The sequence below is a fragment of the Myiozetetes cayanensis genome, unplaced genomic scaffold (assembly GCF_022539395.1).
Source record: "Myiozetetes cayanensis isolate MyiCay16 unplaced genomic scaffold, myiCay2020 scf4, whole genome shotgun sequence".
Classification (NCBI taxonomy): Eukaryota; Metazoa; Chordata; class Aves; order Passeriformes; family Tyrannidae; genus Myiozetetes; species Myiozetetes cayanensis.
In genome coordinates, this window is record NW_026087631.1 from 2697680 (window position 1) to 2723764 (window position 26085).

A 26085-nucleotide genomic window follows, 5' to 3' on the forward strand; every position below is an offset into this window, starting at 1 on the left:
ACGTGTGAAGGCTTCGTTCTTGATCCAAAAGAGTATAATGGCTTAAAATACAGAGGTCCCATAAGAAACAGGCCAAGAAAAACTACAAGAAACAGCTCAATACTTCAAGGTCTCCAAGGAAAGGGAGAGTCTATACAGAGTCTTCTTCAGGGAGTTTCAACATGGCTACCAGTACAGCAGCTGTTATCAAACAGCTAGATCAAACCTCCTTGTGCTTTTAAAACAGCATTTTCAGCTATTTTCTGGGTCTTTTGTGCCACAGAGAAGGGAATCCAGTCTGATTCTCACCACAAACTTTTTTCAACAAAACACCCCACAGAAATTCATTGCCCATCTATGTTATTACCCACCAGCTATTTTTCACAAGCATTGGCAGAATATAACTGACTTAACTTTTGATGTAAAAACAACCATGCACCTTTCATTCTGCTGGAAAAAAAAAAACAGAGCAGGCAAACTGCGAATCATCTGACCAGCTATGAAGCTCTCCATGAACCAACTTGCACCAGATCATCCCAATGGCTCTACAGCTACTCAGTATTTAAATGAACACTTAAAATTTACCAAAAATTGCAGCCTGCCACAGGAGGCTACCAAACAGTGTAGTCACTATCACTGCTGGAGTTTTCAGATCCTGTATGTTTCCTTATAGCTTACTTCTTGCAGAGCAAACTATAATCACCTATTTTAGCTGCAGATACCTTAAGGTAAAAAACCCAAAATTCTCTTTTGCCTCTCTCTAGCAGCCTGTGCTTGTAGGAGCGCTGTCACTGTAACAAAACACTTGCATATAAATGAACAGCTACAGTAGGTGTGAAACTCCTCAAAGCAAGTTAGATGACCTGTATACTTTATTAGAGTTTTTCAAGTCTGCACAAGTTGCTCTGAACTTGAGCTGGGGTTTGAGGCCACTGAGGACCTGAAAGCCGGGTGGAGAGACAGAAGATCCACCATCACTTCCGAGATGTGGCACCTCAGCTCAAGAACTCAGTTCCCAAGAGCAATCCATCCATCCCTCCTCGGTGTGGTATTTGGGAAGGGGCCACTAACCAGCGGTGTTTCTGGACACGGGGCTGGGTGTGAGGGCGGCTGGGCTGAGGTGAAGGGTGGTTTGCAAGCAGGGGCTGGCTCCTCTCCTTTGATCAGACTGCCACCGCCGGCCTGTCCGGACACCACCTGTAGCCACGCTACACACATGAGTAACCACTCACAGCTGGCTGCCAGAAGCTCTGACACAGTTGAGCACTTCAATCCAACCAGGACTTGAGTAGGAAATTAAGATCCATGCAGGCACTGCAGACTGGCACACATCCTCCAGGTCCTCTTGCTGGACCCAAGCCTCGCAGGTGATCCCTTACAGCAGGCACTGTAGGCACTGTTAGGCTGCCAAATAAACCTTACACCCAGTCAGGTTTTAAGAGTATTTCAATACAAACTTAAAGGGGAAAAAAACCCACAAAACAACAAACAACTTCTTCTGGTAACAATTACTTAAGCTTGGGGGGGGGAAAATTACACCACGAATAGCTCGCTATTTTGACAGCTGTGACTAAGTCCTCAAAGATTAAAGAAAACACCTACTGGATTATAAATGAAAGACAACCTGGAATACATTAATGCAGAATAAAAGGACAGCCACCTTAAGGAAATTTTTCATAAAAGATCCACAATCCTTCATATGTGTATGTATGAATATACTTTATTTATTTGAAGATGTTCTTCTAATCTGTCAAATTCCAAAGCATATTAATCTACTGCAAGGTACTTCTGGTTGTCACAGCCTACTTGTATTTAAAGAAAAGAGGAAATTCAAAGAACAACACATAATATGTACTCCTTTCCCTTCTGCACATCAATTACCATCCAGATCACCAGCATTTCTTTCATTCTCTACTCAAGCATATGCCTGCTGTAACCAGGTCCTTGTGATTCTAAATAGAGAGGAAATACCAGAAAACCATCTTACAAGCAAATTTTGTTTACCCTGAGAACTCTTTGGGAGACCAGAACCCTTTGGAGGCCAAGTTCTAAGTGTGGGACTGTTTCCAGTATCACAGCACTGCACACAGACCTTACCGAAACACAATTTCCAGATAAATATCTTGATGATCACAACCAGAGGTATATTTGCTTCCCGGAACTCAAGTCAGCCATAATCTACATGCACTGGCTTTCTCAGAAAACCTATTTTAAATGCTTACATGGAAGCCACAAATAAAGCCAGCACAGAGGTATGAATAACTAAGGCTGCACACACACTGCCCACAGATGGTCTGTCACTACAAAGTTTCCCTGTGTGTGGTTTTAGAGTCTTAAAATAATTGCACGAAAAGGTAGGCCAGACAACAAGAACTGTGCACAGCACCAGTGCTGTATTTCAGTAATGGGTCTGACATACCAAAATAGCTGTTGCTGACACTGCCACCACTTCCACTGCTCGCACCCTCTCAGGATGGGGCTGGTGATTCTATCTGCTAACCCCCCTGTGCAAGACACTGTGGAGACAAGAGGTGGGCTGGGGTGGGGGGGGTCAAGTAGCAAACACCCCACACGGTTTACAGAGCAAAGACTCATATGTTATTCCCCCTTCCTACCTGCAATGCTTCACTTTTCATGAAAGCATCTTTATTTCACAGAACCATGTGGAAATATGGCCTATCAACACCCCTCAACTTGGAAAAGTTACGTGAAGGAGCTTTAACCTGCGGCAGGGGCCCATGCTAAACACAGTTTTGAAACAACAAAGCAGAAAAGCCCTCTCACGTCAAACAGTCACTTCAACCTAGCCCAAACCGTGCTGGCATCTTTAGCTTTCAACTCCCCAGGACACCCTGACACTCCTCAGATCTCACAAGCACCCTGAAAAAAGCCAAGAACAACACTGAGACTATCATGAAGGCAGAGAGTTATGAATACCTTGTGTGTCCCAATGGCAAAATACAAATATCAGGGCTGGGCCAGCTACTGCAGAGATAGGATTTTCTCCCATTTTTAAGGATATGAAGTGATTCTATAATTAAGCCACCTAACTTCCATAAAACTGAACAAGAACATTCATGATACTATCTGTGCATCCCAACCATTCCTCAGGAAAGGATCTGAGTGTGTTTCACAATTCCAACTTTATTCCAGTTACAATACCTTACAAATATCAACACAGGGTTATTTTAATCCAAAACATAGTAGGGGTTCTGAATCAAATTCCAGCAAAAACAGAGAACACACAGCACAACTGTGTGAGACCAAAAGCCACACAGCATGAGAGAAAGGAAAGGAGGACGCACATCTGCATAAAGAAAGTAACACTCTGGCTTCAGATTGAACTTTTTAAACCACCACTTAGGGGACATGTAAAATTTTTATGTACTTGCACAGCACTTGCTAGGGAAGCAAATGTTCTTTCAGAAGCAACAATAGGATATTCTGGTCAATAAACAACATAGCCTTTGAAGAGCAGAGACCATTAGGAGCACCTCTATATTCAACGATTTTTTTACTGCAACAAGATCAGTACCAAGGAGACAATCACCTCTTCTTTCATCATAAAATCCAATACAATCCAGGTCTCCTTCTCCTTCTAAAAGGAACAATCCTGAAAACTATTTGCTGGTTCAAAAAACCTGAAGAAGAAACAGCACATGATCCTCCAAATCTTACTCTTAAGTATTCAGTGAAAAGTAACAGAAAACAAAGTCTAAATTCTGCCTGTATTTTTTGCTCATGTTCTTTAATGGAATAAATGAAGCACACTATAAGAAAATCAAGAGTTAAACACCTCAAAACAACCACCTGTCTTACCCAAAAGACTATCAGCTGCCAATCATGTGGAAACACCTCCTAATATTAAAAAATGAATGGATGTTATCTATTTCCATATTCACCCTAACACAATCACCCAGAAAAGCTAAAACTAAAATGAAGATGCTGTATTGTACCACCTGCTTTAGTAAGAGCTTAAATCACATACTTTGTCACTTTCAGAGAACAATTTTTGTTGCTTTTCAGCTATTTATTTTGACACTACTTCGGTTTTTTACTTTCTGATTCTTTACATAAACTGCACTTACCACTATTTACAGGTGATAATCTGAATGCATTCAGGAGAATTAGCTGAACATTGAGATTACAAAACACCTAGGTGTTACCTCACAGGGTTTCATATTTAGTATTTTTCAATGTTGTCCTGATATTTTTCTTTCTCTCTTGCCTTGAGAAATGCATGGCCCCTCCCAAAAAACAAAACACAACAACAAACCCATAGGCAATGAAAAGACAGGAAAAAGAGTAATGTTCTTTAGAACCAAAGGTACTTTACCATCATGATGGTGTAGAAAACCCCAGTTATTCAGTATCAGATCCTAGACTTTCAGGCTTTCAAGCCAGTTTTTAACTAATTATGCCAGTCACTGACACGTGCCAGGCCATTTCTTGACTCTCAGAGGAGGCAAATCCAACAACCACCTTGTCCACAAAGCAGAGGTTTTCAGTACCAGAACAACCCTGGCCAGTTTGCCCACTGAGAACACTCAACTTCCCACGTTGTGAACAGGATGCACTGCTCAGGGACAGTGACAGCAGAGAGGGCACAGTGCCACAACAGCTTTAAACAAACTTTAAAAGCACATGCAAAACACTGCCTTCCTTCCCCCAGCCCCCAAAGCTAATCAGAATTAGGTGGAGGAGAAGGAAAAGCAAAAGTAGTTTTCATCTCAGCACACAAGATTAAAAGACAGCACTTCTCCACCTGCACAGCAAAGCACTCTGCACCTTAAGGAGAAGCCCTGGCAAGAGGTTACCTGCCCATCCTGAGAAAAAGCTTCTGTGATGAGAAGAGCAGGCAACTTCGGTTCAAGGAGCCAGGGAGTCAGTTCCCTGGTTGTGTAAGACACAGCACAGCCTCCCCGAGGGAGCTGCACAAGGTTGCTGAAGTAGGGGATTTGAACCAAGTTATTCAAAACAGTGGAGAAATAACAAAAACAAAGCTTCGCTGAGTTTGGCTGCACAAAAGTCAGAAGTTGAACCCTGCAGCAGTATTTACTATTAAAAAAAAAATCAATTAAAATTCACAGGTGGAATTCACCAATTTTTTGTAAAAACAAAACAAAACTGTTCGTGTCCAAAAAAAACCCAGAAAGATATAAAAAGGGATTTCCTCAAGCTTTACAAGTTATGTAAGGACACCTCTGACTTATGAACACAGCTAAAAAATTTGTTATGCTTCTGAATATCTTTATCTTACTATCACACACACCCCTTTGAAGCTATCTTCCTCTCAGGTTCAACTGCTCAAAGTCATAATATAACGAGAATGTCATTAGACTGGTTAGGATGATACTTCATATCATGTTAAAAACATGCCCACTCAACAGCAAAACAACCAGAACAGACCTCAAAAAAATTCACACGTTCTTGAATCCACCTGTATCACATTCCCAGTTTCATCTGGGACAAAGAAATACAACATCCAAATGGCGAACAGATCTGTGTGATAACAACTCTGAGTTCTCAGTTTTCGGATGCAGTGAGGGGATGGCAGCACTGCAGGTCCCATTGCTTCACCTGCCACCCCACAAGAGCTGCTTCTCCTGCCCACCACGCACAGCCAGCTTTGTAGTTGACATGAATCACACAGGCTAAAAAGTGTAACTTTTGCAATTTTTCCTCTGTGTGGCATTACACACGTTGAAGGCGGTGCGGTAAAGCCCTCTTTTTTTTGACTCTGTTAATTCTATTTCTGTGGCAAGTAGCTGAAGAGCAAACATCAAGTCATCTTTCAAAAGTTCCACGCAGAAGTCAGTGCCTCCATGTTCCAACTGCTCAGATGCAGAGGGGAACCAGGTTCTAAAACATTCCCAAGTTTCAACATTCATATTTCTGTATGACCGAGACAGGCGTTAGATTTACAGATTTACAGAAAATCAGTTCCTTTCTTCCTGTCACCCGGTTGTGGGATGAAGTTGCACCTTCTCAAAAGTGAAACTTCTCAAAGTACATACAGTTCTGGCTTCCAAATTTATTTCCACTGAGAACTCGGTGCAGGTTGAAGTTTAACAACAAAAACACTCCGTACTCAAGCCAGTAATTTCCCTCAGGCCCGACTATCCTCATATTAATGAAAGTAACATAGAAACATTTATTTCTACTTTCCATGCCCATTCTTTGACATCTGACCCTCAGATAACATATGTCAAGGTCGATTTTAAGGTAGAGAGTCAACAGCATGAAGGAGCAATGCAGTTTTCATGGCACTGACACACGTAGAGTTTGAACATTCTCAGCTCTCACACCTGGCCTGTCAAGCTTAGGGAGGTCAACCGATCAACTTCCACAGGTTAAAAACCTGCTTTAGGGAGGGGAAGGCTCAGGGTTAGTTTAAATCCATCCACAGTACGTCCTTCAGCAGCCAGGGTACCTTGGGGCAGATTGAAAGCTACGTGGAACACTACTGGGAGATATTATGACCCTGAGATTAGCTCAGCTGGTTAAGAGTGCTAATAATGCCAAGGTTACAGGTTGTATCCTAGTATGGGCTGTTTGCTTAGGACTTGGATTTGATGATCCTTGTGGGCCACTTCCAGCTCAGAATATTCTGAGCCTTTCTTGGGGGGAGACAAAAAAAAGGGGAGTGGGAACCAAGTGCTAGACTCCTGGACTCACTACAAGTCCTCTCTGTCTCACCTCAGGGCCAAAGTAAGAGAAATTAAGGAAGCGATGAAGGATCCTGGTCCAAAAAAAGAAAACCCTGAAGGACTGAGGGCTGTGTCCGAGTAGGCATGTGACAGACACAACACAGCTCTCCCTCCGGATGCTGCACAGCATCCACTCAGGGTGACGAGCTTTCTGCAGGTCTGGCTTGCTGAAAAAGATGTTGAAAACCTCAGAATTACCTGAGGGTAGGGCTGCGTCCCCAGGGCTAAACACTGCTCTTCTGCTGCAGCATCATTATTAGTTTATTCTGCCAGTGATGAGTAACAAACTACAATTCCTTCTCATCACCTAAACCGCGGCCACAATCGTGTTAGCCTCGCATTTACTTGCACACTCAAGAAATTGCACTGTCTCTGAAGGACTGGCAAACAGCAGGTACCGTGGGACAACTGCATGTCCCAGCCAACCACACTCAAAACAGGGCACACCAGGTTTAGGTCAAAATCCAGAATTCACTGCACACTACAAAGGTCATTTTAAATACCCGAGATCTTGACTGGAGATTAATCTCCAGCAGCAGACTGCAGCTCATTTTTTCTTGCCAAGCACCATGGAAATGCAGTAAAATAGCCTTGAAATTTAAGAAATCATCTTTTCACCCTAACAGATACACCTAATACACACAGCTTCAGAGGTAAGCTTTTTAAAAGGTTTAGGATTTTGCTGCTAGCTCAAAAATGAGCTACCCTTTTTTAACATGTTAAAACCTCTGCACCAACTCTAGCATTTTTTATGCTGAAAAGTAAGAGAATCATGCTTTTGAAATAAGCTTCCAGTACTTCTCACAGATGGCACAGACACAGATTTTACAAATCATCATTATATTATTGTACTGTTGCTCACTAACCTTTGCTATTCTTTAAACTCTGTACAGCCAGAGAGTCTGCACACTTCTGTAAGACACATAAAAAAATGGTAGATACCACCACTGTAAAAATGTTTGCACAGAGCAGAGCTTGTTAAACACTGGTGTTTTGTTGCAGAATTTGGTTAGCAACAAGTCAGCAATTACTAATTCTGGATCTGAAAAAAAAACCTTCTGATTTTGGGATAACTTCCACAAATGAAGTGATTTATCATGTGCTGTTACACCCATTCTATCGGGTTATAGAGCGTTGATAATACCTGTTCCTGCCTCAATACAACCCTTGTGTTGACTTCAACAATGCAAAGGTCATTCTGACCTTTAGCTGGCAACTGGGTTATCAGTTTGTACCCATATTACTGCCTTCTGTACATCCAAAAACACAGGTGCAGATCTTTCAGTACAAGTGCTTCAGGTTTCACATCAAATTATGTGTGAGCATGTCAGGAGCAGGATTAATAGAAGCTTTGCTTGCAGAACATTCTCATGAGCATTACTGGGATTTTAACTCCTGCCAAGCCTAAAATGAGCTTTTTCTTACGCCAAATGAAATGCTGCAGAGAGAGCCATTATTACACTCGATGATTAACTTTTAAGAACCTTGTTTGCACTATCATTACAGACATTTGAAAGGAAAAGACCAGTGTGAGAGCTGCACACCATGGAGGTTCTGCCTCAAACTTCCTTGACAAAACAGATAATTACTGCAGGTTTCCAGCCCCAGAACGCTAAATTTGACAGGTTTTAGTATAACAGAGAAGCAGAATCGGAAAATTACATGAAGGCATTAGAGGCAAGACAAGATTTGTGAGCTTCCTTCATGGTTTAGGGCTCAGAGAAACGCAGCCTTCCTTGGCAAAGCTGACCTCCAAATGCCACAGCAACCGCCATTCATGTCTTATCTGCAACCAGAGATCCCCACTCCAGACCACTTACAGCTTTCACATGTCAAACGTCACAGTGGAAAAATCAGGTTAAGCTCAGCCAAATGCAAAAATTAATCCCAGACAAGACAGATATGTCAGAGAATTCAGAATTAATGTTACTTGTGAACCAGATTCTGCAGAGGTGCTCAAGCTGTTAGCTGCTTCCCTGCATCCTTTTATAACCTCCTAAGGTCGTCAGCTCCAGATACCACATTCCCAAAAATATGCAAAGAGGAAGAACATCCTTGAGACTGCTATATCCTCTTTCCTGCTGCATGACCCCAAACTGGCAGAGACAGGACTCAAGAAGATCCCTTCACTGTCTATATTCCAAGTGTCATTCTACATCACAAAACATCTCCTGTTCCAAAGCGCACTTAACAGAGCAAGAAACAAACTAAAGCCCCCATTCAGCCTATAAAATAAATGGCCCAATTCTTTAAAAAAAAATCATTCCACATTGCTTCAAATCAATTGAACCTTTGAGTTCAAAGTTCTCTGTTGAGGTATTAATTTCCTAAATTCGAATTTCAATTGTTATGCAGCTTATATGCTAAAAGTTTGCTGTTTTGTTTTGGGTCTGTTGTTGGTTTTTTGTGGGGTTTTGTTTGTTTGTTTTTTCATAAATGCAGATTCAATACAGTAAACAAAACAGTGGCTCTTACTAAGCTTTGGTTTCCTTTTCACTCTCCCTTGACACTTCTCCCAGATTTGTCTAATTGGAATATCAGCTTTAAATTACTGCAAGAGTTTAAAACAGCAAAGCCTTAGTATGTCCCACTGTTAAAATGTGAACCTAGCTAGGTAATGTTATTTACGAGTAGAGTAACTTCTGTTATACAGTCTTCTTTCCAGCAAACTACTATCTAGACTTCAAGCCCAGAAATTTTTTTCTTAGAAACCGAAAAACCACCCGTCTGCAAGTTTTCTACAGGATGTGCAGATCTGCAGTGAGAATTTAAATCTCCCAACAATCGGCTTGCTTTTCTTAAGTAGCTTTTGCAGATCTCTTAGAAGTCATCCGAGGTATCCAAAGTATATAGACCACAAACAGAAATCAGTACTCCAGATTAACAATTGGGCATTAGCTGCTTTGCTACTGCCCTTTGACAACTGGAGACGGGGTGACAGATTTCATTACCTTTGTTGCTAAGAATCCTGCCTCCTGCCAGACTGTTTGCTAGCAAGCTTCATTTAAGCCTCCTTGGTGTTCTTCAAGGCCACAGACATATTTGTGCCTGGCAAAACGGGCTGCCTTTAACAAGAGATTTGCTGTTCAGTGGCACACAAGAAAACCGTGCCGGAGTCTGCACGCAGCGGTCTGAGTTGTGCACGGGCAAGGTCAGCCAACTGCACATCTCAAGGCACAGCACAAGCTGTTCCTTACTGACCCCCAAAACTTCTATGGTGCCCTTCTCAGAAAGCCTAAAACTGATAGTGGTTCTGCAGGAAAAAAAAAAACAACCCACAAACAAAAAAACCCAAAACAAAACAATCAGGTACCAGAATATCTTATGTTCAAACAGCTTCTCTGTCTTTCTAACACAACAGGCATTTGTGCATTTTACCATTAGCTCTCCTGAGCCACGGCACTTTAAAAATACCTGAGTAGGTTAAAGTATTTAAACGCTAACATGCTTTGAAAGGCTTGGTGGCATATCAGACGTTTAAATGACAGAAAGTGGTTATGCAATTTCACTACAGCTGCCCCCTCCCCCAAGACTGTTAGCAGAACACTTGCCATGATGTATAGCCTCAGATGATGCGAACTGACATCAGTCCTTAACAGGAAAAAAAAAGCCCTTGCTTACTTACCTTTTCGTTAAAACGAAGCAAGGACATTCAAATGTTAACATTTGCAAGTACTGCTCGAAATGAACCTTCTGCAAGGTAATGACAAGCTAGTGAAAAGGTAAAACAATTGGTATTATTTAATGTACATTTCAGCAGTGATATAAAAGTTCCATTTTGCTGCCGTTCACCCAGGTACTCCAGCCTATTCCCAATGCACAGGGAACCCAAGATGCATCTCCTGCTGCTTCTACAAGTATGAAAACAGGTTGCTTCATTCTACATACTACAGTACTTTTTGTAAGATTTCCTATAGAGTCCTTCCTGTCTGACATGAGAGAGGTTTCACAGGACGCTTTCCTGAGAAAACATGTCCTGAAATCAACCTGGTCAGATCCTGGCCAGGATGAGCTGCTGACCAGCAATCTCTCAGACCACTCTGTGGGTGATGAGTCTTTTTTCATCCAACACCCACAACTTCTCACTGGTATTTACCTTCTCTCCAATGCTTGGGTATGTTTCCAGCTCTCAGGGACATGTGTTAGGTTTAACTTTTCCTGGTATGTGCCAGCACAGTTGTCAGTTCCATGCCTGAGAAAGAGTGCAAACGCCCAGGATCAGCTGCTTCACCTCCAAAGGACACAGAAGCTGCAAAACCAGGTGACCATGCCTGGAAAAGCACCTACTCAGCAGAGCACTCCACCAGCTCCTGTGGTGCACAAAGGCTGGTGGTGAAAGCCGGGCTCAGGAAGCCTACTGAAGTGTCACCATGGACTCACTGAAAGGACTGCCTGGTGAGATCCATGGCACTGCAATTAATATAATAGATTTTCACATGGCTCGTAAAAATTACAGTTTGCACCTTTCAGTGAAAGTCTGCACCACTTTCAGCTTACACATCTTAATGCTTTTGCTCACCAAGTAATTCCCTCCTACTAAGCCACTTCATAAGGTTTCAGGGGGAAAACGAGTTTAATAAACATTACTCACCTGTCTCTTTAATAGTTTGAGAAGTCACAGCACAGCCTGCAAGCCTCTCCCACCACTTGCTGTCCCCTCCTGGGAAGGGACACTCACCTTTCTCCTTCACACTCACCTCCACAGGTAGGGAGCCGTCTCATTCCAGTGACCCACGCCTGCCACAGGGTAGTATGACCACACTTTCACTACTTACAAGCAAGGTTAGAAAATGCCATCAGCAGAGACAATCTGAGTGAGGCACATGAATGCAGACAGGTTTGAAAAAGTGCCTGTTCTCTCAGTAGCACTCAATCTGGCCTTTTAACAGCTTGCTTCCTTCCCCCTGAGCCCCAAATAAACCCACCTCCACGTGCTTCTGGTGAGAGATGCAGGTACAGGCAAAGACGCCACACCAGCCCCTCCACTCCCTCCCACACTGCCAGAAGGGGCAAGGGCCAGGCAGGCAACTCTCTCCCACTGCTATGCAGTGTCCTGTTTCATATAGTTTTGACTCCTGGATGAGTGATAAATTTTAAGAACAACAGGCAACAAGAAGCAGCCTCTCAGATAGCAAAGCACAGGGCCTGAGATATCTGCTGTCATCAACAAAGACACACGATTTCAAGGACTAAATGCACCATCATCCGAATCACCTGACTGAGGAGGGACAAAGGCACTAAAAAAATCTAGAGCTGAACAGTGTTTCTCAGGTGAAATGCTCATCCAACAGCAAATCCACTGCTTGCCCTCACAGCTGTGAAACTGAGACAAATAAGATTACAAGATCTTAAAGTGATCTATTAAAGCAGATAAACACCTCACTGTGTTACTGCAGCACGCTGGAGGACGTGACCAAAACACAAACCCTGTTTTATAAAGGAAGAGGGCTTCATAGCTGTAGAATATCACAGAAGAACACAGGGTTGCTTATGCTGCTGGTTTGCCATATTTAAATACAGGAAAATAGCAAATGAAAATGCTTAAGAGAACAAACAATAGTGTCAAACTCCATTACAATAATGTCAGTTGTTTGTGGTCCAAAAGATTAAACTCTACTGGATTAGTAGGGATGACATGTCACTTTTAGAAAAGCCTGTCTGTGACAATTATATCCATGAGACTGCAGAAGGCTGATCACCAGCAGAGGGAGGAGAAGGCAAGTGTACAGTCCAGAAAGTAATAGTCCACTCCATCGACAAGACTATAGTCAGGCCAGGGTTTATACAGGATTCAGACCTTTAACCTACACAGTAGATGCTGCCCATCAACCAGGACTCGAGGAAACTAGTGTCATACTGCCTCAGCTTTTTTTACATGGAGGGTAAAGAACAACTCCTGACTAGCAGTATTTGCATTCAGCACTAAAGAGGACATTACAATACAAGAACAGAGTAAGTACTGCTTGTTTGGGCAAGTAACACACCACACAGTGATGGCCACGTGGACCAGTGGAGATACAAAGCAAAAATGAAAGTAACATTAAAAAAATTTGGAGGAAAGATATTTCAGGGGAATAAGACAAAGAATACATTTTTAACCATAGAGTCTCATCATCATAAAGATCTGATTCATTCAAGGGAAGCAGCAGCAACACAGGAGGTCAGGGAAGGGAGAAAAAGGACAAGGAAGAGGCAGTTTCAGTTACTGAATAAAGCACAGCGTGAAGCTGTGACTTATGGCTGCATCCTTGGAGGACTGGCCTTCGTCCTGCCCTGCTCCTGGGTTGCTTCCTGCCGTGGCTCAGAGTGGTGTGAAACTGTCCCCACCTACAACCTGCAGGAGTAAATATGAAAGCACCAGATCGCTTCCCTTTGCTGCACGTTAGAGAAGGTCCGGAAACAAGGCTGTTCCGACCCACTCAGACGCAGAGGGGAACCAGGTTCTAAAACATTCCCATAAGCGAGATTAAGGCACAAAGGAGGCCAGATGCTGGATCCCAAAACAACAATTCAACTGATAATTTATTCCACCAGCACGGAAAAACATTATCATCACTAACAAAAGATGTTTTCAGATGTTGTGCACTGTTTCGTCCCAGCCAAGGCTGACCAGAGGCACACTGACCTGCAATATGTCTGCAGACAGTCCCTTCCTTTTCTTCTGCTTATAAAGGGTCTGTGGTTGACAGAACCTAAACACAGAGCAAGTGCAAAAGGAGAGAATTTCCATGGGTCTAAGGATCAAAAGAACCCAGACTGCAAAGTGGCAATCATTTCCGCCTTCGTGGGGGAAAAGCCACAGTCAGAAAAAGCTGAGTGAATTTAGTTAATCATAACCACAATAAGCCCTTCATCTCCGTGGCACAACGTCCCAGGCTCTGCAGCTAACATTTCACTATGTGAATGGGTAGAAACATTTGCTCACATAAGCTGGTTAGAAGTGATTCAGCCCAGATGTCCGAATGGCTTAGCAGCCTTTGTTGTGAGATGTTTGCAAAACATCAATAAAGGATGACAGACACAAATACATGACTGAGTTCCTGTCCAGAGGACGTGTAAGGCCTGGAGTTTACCAAGGCTATTTCTGGCAGCGTGTATTGCTAAAGCTCACTGATGTGCCCAAACTGTGGTTATACAATGTTTGGTTCTTGGTTGAAGGAAAGGGGAAAATAAGATACAAACTGGAATCTAAAAGACCTACCCACTAAGTCTGCACCTTTCAGCAACAAGGAGTTGGAGCAAGGAAGTGAGACAGGAAAAACGCTGCCAATCTGGCAAAACACCCAATACACCACGAAGTGGGGTGAACTGTTGCCCTTACAGCCACGCCTGTTCCAGGTGTTCCAGGATAAGTCCAATAGGTTTGTCTTACAGGTAGTGGCAGTTGAGAAATAACTAGGGCCAGAACTGCACTTAGAGTGGATCTGCTCAGATACTTCTACTGAAATAGTGGCACTGTCCAGCTCTCTTAGTACCACATACAGTTCCAGAGAACACACACATAAAAAGACAGTATTTTGAAAGCAGGTATCACTGACATAAAAAATTTAACAGAAGAACCCTGGGTGAGAATAACACAGGCAAAAACTTGAAACTAGGCCAATAACACGCCAGTAGTTTATCCTTCCAAATACAAGGTCATTTTCTACTCTCACTGTGGAACGTATTGATCCTAATTAACACAAAATTTCCTCCAGCAATATGATGTCTGGTTCAGACGGTTTTCTGCAACGCATGTGTACATTACAAATTTACCCTTAAAAAACCAAACATGGGGAAAAACATGGACTTGATCTGTTAGGCAAATGTGTCTAAACATGCACATCCAAACTTCTGCACAACTATTACACAGAGGTATTTAATTCAGTACGGTGAAAAAGTGATGCACAACCACTTTCATAGACAAAGACATTCATCTCACTCAATGATCTCAAACAACAAATCCATTCCAGTGCCACTGCCCTAGATTACCTGTTTAACAGAATACAGAGCTGAAACCAGCAAAGCTTGATTAGAGCATGTCTTCCCCAGAATATACCCTGTATCAACAGACAAGCCTTAACACGAGTTCAGACCCACCAGAAGCAGACTCACCAGTCCTCTTCCACAGCTTAAAACAGCCTAATATCTAATTTGTAATAAAGAGGCATTTCATGAGCAAAAGAATGAATATTTAGTGATCAGTACTGATAAAATCTATCATTACAGTAGGACACTGTCTTCACAGATGCTATGCTTACTGCCTTCAAATTTAATTTTAAAGACCACAGATTAAAGGAAACACACAACTCTAGAAGGGCACAAAAGGCACAACAGCCTCCTACATCTATGACTTTGCATCTACAAGAACAAAAATCAGCTTCAAAGTCTCCTCCTTAAAGCCATCCCCATCTTTAAAGCTCAGACATTCTTCTGCTTATGGCAGGCTATTCAGATCTCTTAACTTGAGAGTATTTGCCTTGACCAAAACTTAAGAAGTTGGTTTTTAACTCTGGGGGTGAAAGGATTGAGAGAAAATTGAGTATCTAATTACAGCTTAGGTGCAAGCTCACACTGTAGACACTTAACTTTGATCAACACAAGAACACTGAAACCCTGATCAACCACACTCTTGATACACTTCTGCCAGAAGTCTTTATGTTCTGAAGGAAGAAAATTACCCTTTTTAAATCACTCTCCTTCGCAAGTCATTTATAACTACATTTTGATATATTTAGTTATAAATGTAGTTTTTCCACAGGATTGTCCAGAAAGGAAGGCAAAAAAGTAAAAGCAAAGAATTTTGCGGCAAAGAACAGAACTCTGGGGTTAAGGAGCAAAAAGTAAAGCACGAAGCAGAGCTTCCCCTGCCCAAAATCTCAAACATGTGCAGAGATGAAACAGTCTTTTGTTCTCATTTGTACCTATCATTCCACAGTGCAGTGGCAGCACTCTCCTGCATCTGTATTTCAAAGGTTTATGGACCAACTGCTGTACATAAAGTTGCACAAGTACTCTACCTGCCACACACTTGAGATGGCAATGCACAAGCAGTTGCTCTAGCCAATTTTGTTCCAAAAAGCAGCAACTGCTCTCCTTGTTCCTAAAGAGAATTTAATGAAGCCATCTGCTCACAGTTCAGATTATTCTAAAAACATCCTGCATTCTTTACACTCTCTTTTGCAGTTCAAAGCCTGGCTAGCATCCCAAGGCTACAACCTTTGCAAAAAGCAAAGCAAGAAGCAGAAGAAAAATTCACTGAAAATATTTTGCTCGTATAATCATATGCAGATATCATATTACTGACAACAGTTTTGGCAATGTTTGTATCTTGAAGAAAGGCAATAGACTAGTGAGTTGCATTGCAAATATAAAACTGAAACTTGCAATGTTTGTTTTTAAATATTTGAATATATTATTTGGTAACGTAAACAATGTCCAATCAAGGAAGCTAACTGATCCACAATTTAAAAATAACTCAGTGTTAAGCCTCAGAGTAGCACAGCCCCGAAATTAAAAACTTACGTTCACTTACTTTTTGGAAACTCTATCCAATCCATCTGTAAAACACCAACCAGGAAACACAGATTTAAAACAACTGCTGTACAGGCTATAGGAAAGCGCTGTCACACCATGCAATTGCCACACACCTTCAGCAGCTCATTCCAGCTATGAGGATGTTGCCCATCCCCCTGGGATATGCAGGGAAGGAGTCCTGGAAGAGGCACAGCCAGGCAAGACTGAACATGAGGCAGCACTCCTGCATGAAGTTGCTGCTTTTACACAGAGTACAGATACGTAACACACGTTGACTTTTAACACTCCAAACTCAGAGGCCCATTGCTACAATTTCCCATCTGTTATCGCCCCTCTGGCAGCAGCTTAAAATGTGATTTTTCAAAGAGATGTATTCCAGCACAGGATTAACTTCTGCTGCATCTGGCAGTATTAAATAAGCTGAAGTGTGGGTTTCCAACTGAAAAATACACCCTTCAATCATAATGCAAGATCAGAAAGGTAAAAACCCCTTTCCTTGTGTATCCAAGACAACTCTGAAATTAATAGCATTGCAAGTCATGGGGGAACAGAAAATACATTCATCATGGTACCAAGCACAATGGAGCCTTACCTTTTGCCTGGCTCTTTAAATCACTTTTCAACACAATTAATGGTTGTGCTCAGTTACAAACAAAACATCATGAACAACAACCACCAAAAAAAAAAAAAAAATTAAAGAAGCTATGAGTGGCACAAAAAAATGAACCTAAGTTCATTTGTAGGGAAACGGAGCCTTCAGACACCAAGAGCAAGAGCATGAACACACAACATGGATGTTCTGGGTTTTACTGTATCCACAGCAAGACTTTCTGCAGAAGGTTGGGGTCAAGAAAGGGAGAAGAATCTCTCTTTTGAATGTTTTTTTTATGGCAGTTTCCAAAAAGCATGTTTTCTCAGGGGGACTCGCATTTAACATACTAAGACTGCATATTCAAAATTTCAGTAATCATCTGGTGAGAGTTATAGCAGTAGCACAAGACAAGCAAAAATCAGAGTAAAGCTGCTTTAAAAAAAAAAAAAATCAGTAAAATTCCATACACCAAAACCTGGGTGCGAACATTTGCTCTGCTCTTGCAGCACTAAGTGACAAAATTCCATGCTCACAGTTCAAAACATATTGTCAAAGTGCTGCTTCTTCACAGGGCCAAGCCTGTTGCAGCACGAAGAGAAACAAGAAATTCTCAATTTACAGTTTTTTCTCCCAGATTTCTCTGCAATAAAACCAGTCTTTTACTTGCATTCATTAAGGAAGTGTGCCTCCCAAATTTGGCCTTTTCACAACGAAAGAAAGGCTGTAATTCCTGGGTTTTATACAGGGAGGAAAAAAAAAAAAAGGCAGAAATGGTACTGCAAGGACAAAGAAATATTACCTTTTTCTCTCCAGTGCTGAGATTCTCCAAAAGCAGTCGTGTGGCTACTGTCACAGGCACAGCTAACTCATCTCAAATAACATGTGGCTAACAGAGTGCTCCCAAGCCAGGACAAAGCTATCAGAGGAACTCCATAAGGCCAAAACTAAATTTCTACAAACAGCCAGTTCTCCCACTGCAAATGGTGCCATTTCCTCCTTCTGCACGTGATAAGTGACTGAAACATAAGGTTCACGAAAATCAAAGCAGAAAGCACTAAGACAGTGCCACAAGTGAAGACACGCAGCACCTGCTGTTCAAAGAAGCAAAAGCACTCCATAATTCAAAGGAAAATGGTATATAAGTAGGGTGTTTGCTACACTCAGTGATTTAAAAAGACACCTCTCCTCCTCTGCACTGGCCTGAGAATTTGTGCCCTGCTGGCAAAAACTGTAGTAACTGAAACTGTGTTGGCTCACCCTGTGTGTGGCAGGACAGGTAAGAAGGACCATCCACAGAGCCATGGCAGGATGGGCCTTGTTGCACATCATCTGGACACCAGCACCGAACGCTGCCAGGATGCTGTGCCCTCCATTTCAGTCAAAGTCCCTGAACACTCCTGGCCTCAGGCCAGGAAACAGGCAGCCAACAACACACATCTCATCACTGTGCGAAGGGGAAGGAAAAGATCTTCCCATCAAACGTGGCATGGCAGTCTGCTCAAACAGCACTATATTCCAACTCCTTTCCCTTTTCTCACACTAATGAAAATTCTGAGCATTATCCCCCACTGTATCCTGAACCAGCCTAGGCCACATGGGGAGAAGGCTGGCGTTCCCTACTAACACAGCAAAGAGAGGAGCAGTGCTCCCCCAAACACTGGGGGGATCCCACAAACCAGGGATCCTACTAAAACAATTGAGGCAAAGACCCATAGTGCTGCTCGTTGTAGCACTTCCCAGATCCAGCCTGTCCTGGAGAATATCCTTCTGGGATATATAAAGACAAATAAAACAAAAACATGTTTTCCAGGTGAGTGCCTTAGAGTCACATCTGAGCACGTCCATTTCCTCTCCCTCTCAGTGTCAGATCCGTGTTATTTATCAAGGATTACAAAGATTGTATTGTAAACTACCCAACTGCTTTAAATTTGCTTCGTTGGAAAAGCCCCCAGACTCACTTGTTTGAACTGTGTCAGGGAGGAGACAGCAGATAATTTGAACAAATATTAGCAGCGCGTTAATTGAGATGCAGCGACTTGTCAGCAGCAGACACAGGCTTCTCTCCACCTCCACCAACCAGGAATAAAATGTCATCATCCAGGGGATCAGAAGAACACAACCAGGCACACAAGCAGAAAAACACAAGACTTTATACAAAAACTAGATTGACGGTACCTGGAGTGACACACAGCAGTAAATATGAAACATATATAAATTAGGATGAGAGATGCAGAAAGATACATGTTCACAGGGTTTTTTTCCTTGTTCTTAAGAGACAAATAGAAATATTAAAGTTTACATTGGTTCAAGAAGCTTACCCAGTTGAAAAACTAGGCCATTTGCTTTTACAGGGAAAAAAGGAGGTGTGACATTACTTTTCAGTCAGATCAGTTTCTGAATGTAGCTCACTACACAGCCAGACAAATTGTAATACTAATGCAGGGAAAAAAGTGAAAGCTCATTTAACTGCAGGTTTTCAAGAAAAATATGCTCTGTCTCCTTCACTGTGCAGAACCACGGTTTGGGGAAGTGTTAAGGTTTTGACTGAAATTCTGCCAACTAGAGAAAACACACTGGAATCTACTGGACCAGTTGCTGCCATGGAACAAAGCATCTTTCATGTGTTCCTCACAAGCTGGGGTTTCCACTGATGCACCTGTGTCCTCAATTTTTAATTGCAACTGGGTATCTTCTGAACCTCTTTTATGTAATTTTCCTTCTGGCACTTGCACCAGAGGTTTGACATAAACTCTGACGCACGTCTCATGAGCTCATAACACGCACAGGGTTAACAGGCACCTGGGACGAGAAAACACTGCAAAATACCAACCTGTTCTATCTGAAGTCTTTTGTTAACTTGTGTTAGAGCTCCAGTGAAGGTGAGAAGTTAGACCACGCAGGTCTTGAAAGCCCCATGTTGGTGCCAGGGGACTGAATAAAACACAAGTGCAAATGCATGAGCTGTGCACACTGGAGCACACTTCAGAAACAGCAACGTGAGCGTCCCTGAAACATACCTGCCACGCACAGCTGAAGGATTCTGATCTTCTACAGTACTGATAACGTGTTAAAGCTTGTAACACAGGTGTTCTGAAGAGTGGAAAATCTGGAGTTCCAAATCCAGATCATGCTGCCCTCACTCGATTCCCATCCCAGACCTTGTGTCACTCCATCTTACCCCCAACCCCCAGCCTCAATGTGAGCTGCTCCCAGAAGATTTAAAAAAAATAAAATAAAATCACTGAATGGCAGCTCTCCCACAGTCCTCTTCCATTCCCAGGCCAATGAAAGCCAGCAAACTGTGGCACAGACATAACATTTCAACACTGTGTGACCATAATGATGCGTGCGACCATCACAAATGGCCAGCAGGACCCGAAAAGAAGCAGTGAGGAAAAAGAGAAAGGACAAGTCACCTATGCTAAAGCCTGTTTGTTTACTTTTATTTGTCTTCCAATTTCACTAAGTGCAGAACACCAAGAGCCATTTGAATGCTGTGAGATAGAGCAGATAACACCCGACCACAAGTTCAGAAGTACAATTTCTACCACAAGTTGGTTTCACCACCTGGATATCACAAAAAAAAAAAAAAAAAGTATGAGCAAGCACTGTTAGTGTGTTTAAAATTCACCTGCCATGGCATGTTCAGGGCTGAAAATGTACTGTAAAGGATGATTTGCCAAACCAAGGCAATGGGTACAGCAAACACACAAACCAACTGCATTACAGTTACACAGTCTCACAGCCCTCAGCCTGATACAACTTCTTGCAGCCTTTGCTGGCTGCCTGAACAAAAACCAATCAACCAAAAAACAACAACAACAGCCAAAAAAAAAAAAAAATCAGAAAACACAATTCTTCGAACAAACAGTTTTAAATAAACTAATGTGAAATAAACTGATGTTTAATCAAATTCTTCCATCTCCCTCTATCAAAGTTAGACTGGTATGGTCATCACAGGATTCTAAATGCAAAACTGGTAGAGAAACAGGTAGTGGAACGAGTAATTAGTGGCTGCACCCTCCAGATCAATGAACAGTGACGGACTGACCACAACACACGGTACAGTCACAACAGCTGTAGCAGAGAGAAAAGGCTTTTTACAAAAGCTATAATCAGGACAGCTTAGAGTTGCCAAAGAAAAAGTTAACATACAACTAAGACCTTCACACACAGGCACTTCATTAACCTTTGATTCTCCCGCTATGCACCCCTGAGCAATGGGTATGAGAAACTCTGTTTTAAGAGGTATGTCGACCCCAGTACAAATGCATGCCCTCATGGGGTCCCAAAGAACTGCACTTCCCAAATCGATCTATGAGGGTACTACAGTCTTGAGGAGCTAGAAGCAAGTCTGTGACTAAAACCCTGCCCAGGCGTGGATGGCACCCACTTAACTTCCCCGTAAGAAGAGCTGGATGCTAAGGCTGTCACTCAGAAGTGGAGCTTCAAAGCACATAAATCATCATTCCCAGCTACTGGTGCAAGTCTAACTCTTCTGCCCATCAGTGAGTTTTTGGTGCTGCAATTTGCAGACTGGTCTGAGAGGTTCCCAAGGCAGACAGCAAATATTCCTGTAGGTTAGTGTATCACTGACCAATGGGCCTCCTAGCACAGTTCAAACAAACAAACTGTACTAACAGACTGTCCATTAATTAAAGCTGACAGCTTCCTTGCCCATCAGGCAACAGCGCATTCAGGAGCCATCACATAAGGAAACCATTGTTAGTCAGTCTTTTACATATTCAACTGGAGAACAAAAGGTGAGTGTTGCACAGTCCACAAGGATTTCTGCAGGTATAGCAGGGCTCCTCACCAACAAACACAACAGCAAAGAAAGATCTTGCACTGAAAGAAGAGGTGAAAACCCTTAGCAAAAACAGAACAAAACCAAACTTAGGTTTTCTATTGCAGTTTTTCACTGAACAGCACCCTTTCATCAGATTCTAAGTCCGACAGCACACCCCGATGTCATTAGCTAGAGACACGGTGCAAAACAGCTCCCTGGGAAGGAGAGTAAACTAAATATGGTGACCTGGGAGGAGGGAAGGAGAGTAAACAAAAGAGGGATTTTGAACTGCTGGTGGTGTTCCATGAGTACATAATGACACATTTAAAAACAAAAATCGATTCATATTCATATCAACACTTTCTAAACTGTGATTTTTTTATCAACTGCACCAACTACAAACAGCAATCACAGTTGGCACAATGTGAGGACCAACTCCAAAGAGCAAAATAAATACTTTCATCCCAATTTTCCTAAGAGCACCAAAACAGATGAAAAAACATCCAAAGTTTCAGAAACTAGTAACGAAGGAACCCCAGAACAAAATGAAGTAACAGGCTGATATAAGTAAAGGGCCTCTAATAATGGTGGTGATTTATTCTATCACAGCCTGTTAGTGTCAGGTTATGTAATGAGCCCACATGATTTAGGAATTCACGCAGGGAGAAAGTGTTTTTCAATTAGCAATATGGATCTGGGTAGGCTGATGTCAAGTGCCTGTAAGCGATAATCTCGTGGAAATGACAGATGAAGACTTTAAACAACGGCTCAAAATTCATTACTTTTTTTGACCCCAAGTTTATGAAGGTATGCCTTAATGCTATCTTCAAAATCGACTAAAAGAACTTAGAAAAGTAGATGTAAGCTGTAATTCTCCCAAGAGCAGAACATCACCTACTTTAAAACATCTCTGCTTCTAAATTAGGGTATAGATGAAACGATGTATGAAGCCAAAGCACAGAGGTAGGTAACCCAAGAGCTATGAATTAGAAGGGGAGAAGGCTATAAGCAATAAAACAGACTCACAAAGATCAATTATTACATGGTAGGCATTTACAGGAGGGAAGATATGGATGGGAAAAAAAACCTGCAGCTAACAAAGCCAAAGCTGTCACGGAAAATCTGTTTGCTCTCCTGCATAACAGAGGCTTCTTCTAAACCCCTCCACGAGTCAGCTGAAGTGAAAATCTGCTCTTAGAAAAGTAGATAGTCCCCAACATACAGCCTCCTGCAGAGGTATAGTACATTACCAGTTTTCTGTTATGTAAGTGTGCTCCATCACTGCCCTGAAATACCTGCCTTCAGCTTCCAAACACTGAGGTGCTATGTGCATTACTCTAAGGAGTCAGCTGTATTCCCCCCCCCATCATCTGTATTTATTCATTTATGCCCATCACCTTTTCTTTGCTAAGCCACACAGGTAGTGCTTCTTGAATTTATCCCACTGTAAACATTTTCTAGCACTCACCAACTCCTGTACTCCTTCACAGGCACACAAGATAATGGAAGAAGGTTAAACCCTGCTTTTGTGAGCCTCGCTAAACTGATACGCATTACAAGCACCACAGATTAAAAACACACACAGCATCAGCTCATCATGGCTAAGACGTTACAATAAAACTCCCAAACTTTCAAACACATCCTTGGAAGTGGCTTTTAGAACTGTTTGTTTTTGAGACATTCAGACACAATGTCCGTCCAAAACCTCATGTTTTGGACAGCCCACAGTCATGACTGACACCACCAGCCTCCAGGGGCTGTCAGCATTGGAGTCCTCTGGTGTCAAGTCAATTTTGGTAGCTCTGGAGTTACTGAAAGGAGAAGCCTCCAGCAGGCATTTATAGTTTCCAGAATCTTCTAAGACAAAGACACGCTTGTTATACAACATGTGGTGCATAGGTAAAACTGTTTCTGGAGGTTTCGTTTTGGCTTTGGTTTATTTTTTTTCTTTTTCTTTTTAAATCAGCTATTATTTCCATACACAAAAATATTTAAGTTATGCCAGTTCAGCCAGTAGAGCACAGGAAAAGCACTCCTAGGGTTAAGAAGCAAGAAGTAAGCCTTAGAATACTTATGCATTCCTTTTTGAGTGAAGGTACATCCATCCCTTCATGTGGATGAAGAAGCTATGTCAGGTAGAAATCCTTCTGACTAAGTAAGGACAAGAGATAAGCCACTGAGACAGTTACAACAGATTTTTCTTGTGACACAACTTTGACCACACCATGAATACACACACTTTTCTTCAATCTGAGTTCAATTCTCATACTGCTAGAGGATACAAAAAAATCACCTTCATCCTCTTATTCCCATCAGCTAAAATGTACATAAAAGTTTGCAAAAGAAAGGGGACAAATGGGACTGTAGAAACCAAATTAAACATTCTGACTCATTCCCTTTTCATCCTCTATAAGCCAAACCTCTTGCCTTCGTCACTCAGCAGAAATCACTCAGATCAATTACCATCTGCACTTACTTTCATTCAAGCAGTGAAGAAACCCAGTGTCTGCCCCTCAACCAAAGCTTAAACATTTCATGGATGAGAGCTGTCTGTTCCAGGAAGCTCCTCAACAAAACAAGCAAAAATACTTAAAAAAATGATACCTAAGGAATTGAGAGGACTTAAGAAAAAAGTTCAGCAACACCAAAATGGTAAAAGAAAAAAAAAAAATCCAATCCAATCTTGCATTTAAAGTGAGCCCTGGAAATTGCAGAAACCTGATGGCCTGGGTGGCATGGGTTAGCATTCGGACAAAACACATCAGTTTGGACAAAGAATACTCCCACATTACACATTGGACTATCTTATTAACAGCATCATTACCTAAAAGTGAGAGAGCCCAGCCCTCACGACAGGTCCTGTGCCAAATACAAATCCTCTAGGAAGACATCTTACTCATTAAACCTGCTTAAACAACTCCACACCTAATTTACAAAGAAAACTAAGTCCATGCTCTTAATGCCCTTTGCGTGGCACAAACTGTCCCTTATTAATGCACCCCTAGTTGCATTCCTGTTTGGTGAAAAGTTTGGGTCAAAGCCTCCCTATATCCTTAGCACACCTCACATCCCAGTCAGTCTCTGGCTGCCCCAGGGGGCTCTGGCCACACCAAGCCATCAGCTGCTGGTCAGCACTGCTGACACAGCCAGGGAGTCCACAAGCAATAGACACTGAGATACTTCGCAAAAGAAGGAAGGAGGTCTACAGCCATCACTAGCCATCGATAATTTAAGGAACAATATCAGACAGTTATTTTTTAAAGGGGTTTTGTTCGATGTTAAGCCACACAACTGATTTATTGGACCCTTCAAAGGCATCTTATCCATGCTGAACACATTAACTGATCAGTTTTTCAAGTTAAGGGTCAGCCCTCTTTTCCTACAGCACACAAAACCAGCTTTTATTAGTTCACATTTTATACTTTGGAACCCTTGCCCAGGTTTTTCACATAGAACCTGACTGTCAAATGATTCGTACTGTAACTAGAATTAAAAAAAAAAAAAAAAAAAAAAAACACACACACACAAAATAAAACATCCCTCCCCCAATTTGTACACATTTCTAGCTTTGAAAAAACCCTGCTGATACTCACTTTTCTGACCCACAAACACAAAATAACACTGTACCCCTTGTAAAAGAAGGAGGTATATTCCCCGCACCCTAACCCTGTTCCACAGACAAATGCATTATTTGAAATAAAACCAGTCTAAACAATACAGCAAATTAGGAGTTTAAAGTGCTAGATAAACATACTCAGCATGATTAAGTACATTTTAACCCTCAGGCACTCTTCAATAAATCGACTGAAGACTTACCATGCGTATAGAAACCATTCTTCCAGGAAGGCGATTAAAAAGAAGCTACACACCGCACTGTCCCTACGATGCAAGTTTTGGTACAGAAAGATATCTGCATATTTAAAAATTAAGTCACTAAATCAAGGAGAAAATTAAGACCCTGTCATTAAACAGCTGTGTTTTCCAACACATTTCTTTTCAGAACTTTTCCACCATTCAAAAGCAAGCAATACTCCCAAAAAAGACTACCCGTATGCTATATTTACGTACTACGTGATACTGTGAAAAGTGTTTCAGTCTACAAAAAGTTCACAGTTTTCAAATTAAACAAAAACTTCTGCTTTCAGCCTTCTTACCTAGTAAGTAGTCTGGCATTAAGTCAGCTGGACCAACAAACTCCAATGCAACTGCCACATATGGGTGAGCTAAAGCAAAACAGTTTTGTACCAAACCACCGCCTACTGCCTGCAAAGTCATTAACGGATGACTACTCCATATTAAAATCAGCAACTTGCTGAACATAATAAAAAAATATAGGTTGGAAGCAGCATATTAAATCTCAGGGAAACTACTTAGGCAGCAGAATGAAAGCTGTGAAAAAGCACCAAGGACTGACAGTAACAAAAGTACAGAAAACAACCCCCAATTCATCAGCAGCAAAGTAATCAATGTCAGTGAGCTGGTCAGCGTTGCAAAGTGTA

At 42.0% G+C, this 26085-nt stretch overlaps 1 protein-coding gene across 9 annotated transcripts in view; it reads right to left on the minus strand.

The window, feature by feature from the left end:
- The window catches only part of SEMA4D (semaphorin 4D), a 92863-nt gene that overhangs the window by 41481 nt on the left and 25297 nt on the right, over positions 1-26085 (minus strand). The window lies entirely within an intron of this gene.